The sequence below is a fragment of the Elephantulus edwardii genome, unplaced genomic scaffold (assembly GCF_000299155.1).
Source record: "Elephantulus edwardii isolate Elephantulus edwardi_28Jun2011 unplaced genomic scaffold, EleEdw1.0 scaffold00107, whole genome shotgun sequence".
NCBI lineage: Eukaryota > Metazoa > Chordata > Mammalia > Macroscelidea > Macroscelididae > Elephantulus > Elephantulus edwardii.
The window spans coordinates 8,160,846-8,167,503 of record NW_006399857.1 but is presented as its reverse complement, the minus strand read 5'-3'; positions in this window follow the sequence as shown (position 1 = coordinate 8,167,503).

Here is a 6,658-nt window from a genome sequence, read left to right as displayed (position 1 = left end):
GGAATACCAGAGGAATGTCTATCTGTGTTTCATTGACTATGCAAAGGTGTTTCACTGTGTGAATCATAACAAACTGACTCTGAGAAAAATGGGAATCCCAGAACACTTGATTACGTGTATATATATATGTTGTTGTTGTTGTTGTTGTTATGTGCCGTCGAGTCATTTGCAACTCATAGCGACCGTATGTACAACAGCGCTAAACCGTGCTCTATCCTGTGCCAATCTCATTGCCTCTGACAAAGCCATCCCAAGTATCCCAGTCACTGAATCAATCCACCTCATAGACGGTCTTTCCCTCCTGCGCTGGTGCTATTTCAATAACGAAACTTTGATTTTTGTCAAATACTAGATTAAAAACATACTTGTTACTTACATACAACCTGTAGTTCATAGAACTTGAACCAAGTTATGTGAAGTTTGTTCTATTAAAAATTTAGAGTTACATGTAGTGATTTACAATAAGAAACTGGTCGTTTGGTATGCCAATGAAAACTCTACAGTGCTGCTTACAATTGTATCTTAATGTTGCATATATATACACATGTTGTACATGTGTATATAAATGTAACAAACTCTAAATTTTTAATATAAGAAACCTCACATAACTTAGTTCAAGTTCTATGAACTACAGGTTGTATGTAAGTAACAAGTATGTTTTTAATCTAGTATTTGACAAGAATCAAAGTTTCGTTATGGAAATAGCACCCACATCTAGTTACTCGGAAAATATAAAGTATAAGAATGAATAAAAAGAACCAAGGTTATAGTGTATTAACAGTGCCAATACTATAAATAAAAATTCATATAATAACATGAATATTTTCCATGAAGTCAAAAGACTCCTTGAAATCAAGCTTATCATTCACTCATTTAACCATTTATTTAAAAATAGTGAAGTGGACTTGGGGGGAGGAACTGTATAACAACGAAATAACTTTTCATTTCTTTTTCAAAAGGAAGGCCGCATAGTCAAGTTGACTTGAGGGAGCGACTGAATAACAATGAAATAATTTTTCTTTTACTTTTCAAAGAGAAGAGTGAATTGGATGGGTAGAGGTTGGGCAGGGAGAAAAGTGAAACAATATATTTATGAAAATACAAAGTCTCTGTAAACTTATTAAAATTAATTATATAAATTATATATAAAGAAATTTGAAAATAAAACAATTAATCATTTCTCTTATGTTATATAAGTAATTACCCTCAGGAAGGTTAGCATTTCTCTGCTGGGAGGTAAAATGTTCAGAAGCTAAATAAAACATATTGATCTATCTAAGGGAACAATGAATCCATGTATGCCAATGGCCCAGACACATTACCAAAGAGAGCTGTTCAGGTGCATGTCCTCTACAGATTAAAGCCATGTTATCTCATGTTTAAATACTCACTTCCAGAAGGATAGGTAAACATTTTATATATATACATATATGAACGAAATTTTATATATATAGTTGTTGTTGACTGTCGTCAAGTCTAGCACAACTCATAGCAACCCTATGAACAAAAGATCTGAAGCCTTTCTGAAACTATTGCCGTTTCTCAAAGTTCATAGAATCTCCAGAGAAATGTTGTTTAGGAAGTACATACCACTCATGGTCCATCTTATATATCTGAGATACATAGATAGATGATTGATAGATAAATGATAGATAATAGGTAGGTGGGGGGGTGAGAGGGGGAACAGAGAGAGAGAGAGATCTCATAATCCTCTGAGAACTTAGCAAATATCTTTTAATGAAGTGATAGTTCCTTATTGTATTCTAGCAGGAAGCTTTCATTCTCCTCTATGGAAAGAATAATGGGCTACTTAAAGAGCATACAATTATAAAAACGTGTAGGCTATATACAGGGAGCAATGATGTCCTATTGGCAAGAATGTGTACTCCAATCCAAAAGGCATGAGGTTTGAATATGTAAGCTATTCCACAGGAGAAGGATGGGCAATCTCCTTTCATGCAATTAATTGCCTCTTTAAACCTGCTAGAAGGTCAGCTATGGGTCAGTTCTAACTTGATGGTGCATAGCAACAGGATATTTTATACACACATACATACACAAACTTGGAATTACAATTGCTGGGAGAAAAATATGTATGCCTCTGAGAGAAAGACTTTATTTTTACTTTATGGCAAACTTAATAGAGAATGTTGTCATGTACCATCAGGTTGGAATGCACTCAGAGCTAGCCTTTCAACAAGTTTTCGGAGGCAGTAAATAGCACAGGAGGATAATGTCTATATTCCCACCACACCACAACCATGGATGGGCTGGTGGATTTGAACTGCATACCTTCAGATTGAAAGTGCATTCCTTATAACTAAGCACCCAGAGCTCCCTACTCCTTAAAAAAAATCAGGACAATAATAATATAGTGTATATAATAATTGTAGTCTATGTTAATAATTGATAAAATACTTTCTTTTGGTTGATTCTTAAGTGTTTTTAAAGAGAGATTACAGTTAATTTTATTAAGTTGGAGGATGAAGTTATAGTTAAGTTTTCCATCTAAACCTTGGTCAAATACTAGGTACCCTGATCCAACACCAGGCTGCTACATAAGTTGTATTGGACCAGAGAGCTTTCTCTATTCCTATTTTCACAAAATGAATTAGCTATTTTTCTTTTATAAAACTTCAAGCATCAAAGAAAAATTATTCTGGCCTTTATATATTCTGATCAATTAAAACAGTGACTGAAAACAAAAGTTCAAACTACAGACTGACCTTATTTAGTAAGTACGAACTGAAAAAAGAAAGGAAGCCATGAAAATATACCACTGTTCAAAGCCAGGCAGAACAAAAACTCAAGCTGAACACTAGAAGATTTTTTAAGAGAGTCTTAGCAAGGTCATGCTGATAAATTGAAATGAATATGAGTTGGAACTACTAATAAATCATGCTAATTTCTTCAGAACCCAGTGTCCTGACCTCTTTGAACTCAGAGGTAATGGGCAGATCATTCACATTACTGATTAATAATTTTGAAAGCTTTATATATCTTATCATAGCTTACTGAGTCAGAGTTCAAAGTTTATACTCTATCTAGGTCACTGAAGTACATACAAAAAAAAACACAACACACACACACACACACAAAAAAAACCCCACCAAACCAAAATCCTATCTATCTACAACAAAGGACTTTATGTGATATAGATTAAATATGCCACTTTTGCTATTGTTCTCCATTTCAAAAATCAACAGTCGGAGCCATCAAATAGCCTCCTAATAACTCTTTCTGTCATACCTTTAATTATTTAGCATTAATATAGCTATTTGCTAAATAGTATAGACGTGAAAGTCCATTTTTTAATGTGATGTAGTAAACTTGAAATTTTCAGATATTTGAAATAAGCTGTTTTATAGGAGCTGCATAGTATAATGATTACTAACATACGCATCATAAGGTGTTAGAATATCCCATCTCAGAACTTCAGATTAAGAGTTGATAGATCTAAATCAAGTCAATTAACTTTTGCGGACTCACTTTGTTTTTCTCTGAAATGAGATAATCTCAATTATATATACAATTGATATATATATATAAATATATATAATTTATATATATATATAATTGATGCCACTCTCAGGAGTGGCATCCATTTCCTAAACAACATGCCTCCAAAAAAAATCTATGAACTTTGATAAATGTTGATAGTTACAGAAAGACTTCAGTCTTTTGTTCGTAGAGTCACTATGAGTCGTGTTCGACTTGAAGGCAATAAAAAACAATAATATCTATATCTCTATCTCTATACTTCTATCTATCTATCTACCTATCTATCTATTTGGAAGCAGGAGTGGCATCATCCACTTCCTAAACAACATGGCTATGAACTTTGAGAAACAGTAAGCATCAAAAGGCTTCAGGTGTCTTTTTTTCAAAGGGTAGCTATGAGTCCTGCTCGACCCAATGGCAATCAACAACAATATAAATATACACAAATACACACACACACACACACAAATATATAAAACTGTATATAAATATGTATATTATTAGGGGTTTGTGAGGAATAAAAGAATTTTTAAAAGTCACTTTGTTCATGTCTAGCACAAAGGAATTTTCTGGAAAACACATCCTACTACAATTCCTATTTATATATTGTATGTTTTTGACTGAAGTCAGACATGAGTATAAATTTTGACTAAGTATGAGGTCTAGTAAGAGAAAAGTAGAAAAAGATAATTAAACTATCTGCTGTGTTAGAAATGAGAAGCACTACTGGTAAACTTTAAAATAAATTTAAAAAGTAGAGAAAAAGTACAAAAGCACACATTCACAAATGTAATATACATGCAATACAATTTGTCACTATGATATTAAATCAATAGATTCTTTTAAATACCACTGGTGGTAGAGTACAAAACTTATCAGGCTGCTTGCAAAAAAGGGCTAATAGTTCTAATTCAACAGGTTTATACAGAAGACAGGTCATCTCCTCCTGTAAAGATTCATATTCAAGGAACCTAAATAGGGGGGCCATTTCGGATAGAACTGACTTAATAACAAGGACTTTTAAGTTTAGGCTATGTTAACTTTAAACTTCATTTAACATTAATTTTTAATGGTTTTATATTAACTAAAATTCCTAAAAGTGCATTTCACAGCTAAGTTGTTCAAACAAGGATCTTAGAAAAATTTACAGTCTATATTTTAAAATAGTTTTTAATACTTTTAAAATTTAGACCAGTCCAAATCATACAATAGTAGTACTCTTTAAATTACACCTTTCTTGTGTTAATTCTAACTTTATTCTTATGTCACAATCACTTACAGAAAGGTGGTGGTGGTGGTTGTTAGGTATCATTGAGTCATCTGAGACTCATAGCTACCCTATGTACAAGAGCTGTGAACCCTAACCTATCCTGAGCCAGTCTCACTGACTCCAGTACACCTATCCCTATTTCCCCATGTTACTATGTCAAACCATCTTATCTGGGGTCTTACTATCCTGCACGGTCCCTCCACCCTTTCAAGGATGATGCCTTCTCTAAGGACTGGTCTCTCTGTATTGAAGACACTTCTGCACCAAACACTGCAAGTCCTCCTCAATTTCAGGAAGCAGGGTGAAGTCATCTGCATATCACAAGTCGTTGGTGAGTCTTCCTCCAATCCTGATGTCACAGGTAGAGAGTTATCAAAAACGTGACAGACCCTAAATAAGAAGGCCAGACACAGTAACTACAAAAATAGAGTCAAGAACAACAGTAATTGTGAATGGCATAATACCAAGCAATGTTTCTGTCAGTGTACACAGGATCAAGCATTAGAATCAACGTGAAGACAGCTAACATATATGGATAGATAAACTGCAAATTGCTCTCAAATTTGCCTCTGACTCATGACAATGCCAAAAACAATAGGAAACAACAGGATAAAAGGATGGCATGCTCTATGCCATCTCCACACCTATTATGAATCACATTATCACAGTTTATATATTGGTATCTACATATATCTCTCTCTATAGATGATAGCTAGCTAACTAGATGTCTTCCAGTCAATTACAAATTACAACTAAACATGATCCTATAAACAACAGATAGAAATTTTGCCCTCTCTCATGCAATCATCCACCATGCTCAAGCCTACTGTTAAAGTGATTGTGTCAATACATCACTTCACCTTCCTCTTTTACTGACTCTGTATCATTCCCAAGATGATGGTTTCTTCCCCCAATAACTGTACATTCTGATAATAAAAATAAGTGAGACAGTCTTGTCATCTTTGCTTCTAAGGAGAACCCTGGCTGCACTTCCTCTAAGATAAATATAATTGCTCTCTTGACAGTCCGTGGAACATCTAGTACTCTTCACTAACATCACAATTCAAAAACATCAAATCAATTCTTGTTTTCCTTATTGAATCGCCAACTTTCAAATGCCCTTTTCCCAAAAACTGACAAAACCAACGCTTGGATCAGCCACTCCTTAGTCTTTGAACTGATTTTTAGAATAGATTCCCAGATCTTTCTTCTTAATCTTTCTCAGTATGGAAGTTCTACTGAATCCTTTTGGGCCTCATAGCAACAAGCAAACCTCCACTGATAAATATGCAGAATTTGTGCATGAGGCTTACTAGCTGGAAATCAAACAGGAATCTCTGGCATGGAAATTAAGAATTCTATTTTGGAACTACTATAGCCCCATATGCACACATAAAAACACACATCTACATATTTGTTTGTTTACATAGTTACTTATTCAAAACACACACACACATAAATGGTAACTTGAACCACTAGAATAACTTTGCAAAGAGGAGCAGTAAACTCTTCTTTCTGGGAAGCTCCACTATTGACCAGGTGGCTCAACAGGTGCTGCAGTCTTGCCTAGGATCTGTTTCACTAAATGACAGTAGCTATGCCAAGATTTCTATCTTAGGATTTTTAAAACTAAGGCCAACTTGGAGAAGGGGACTTAGTTCCTCTCTAACAATTTTCAAGTTTGAGAAATATAAAGCACTGACCATTTTCAATTCATAATTTATCTTTCACCCTTTAAAGTGAATTAATTTGAAAGTACTTAATAGGAAAAACAAGTACAGATCTATATCTTTCCTCTTAACATTAAACTTCACTTCAAGATGATTATTATGAAGATCTATTTTCTCTATCTCCTCTCCTCTTAACATTAAACTTCACTTCAAGATG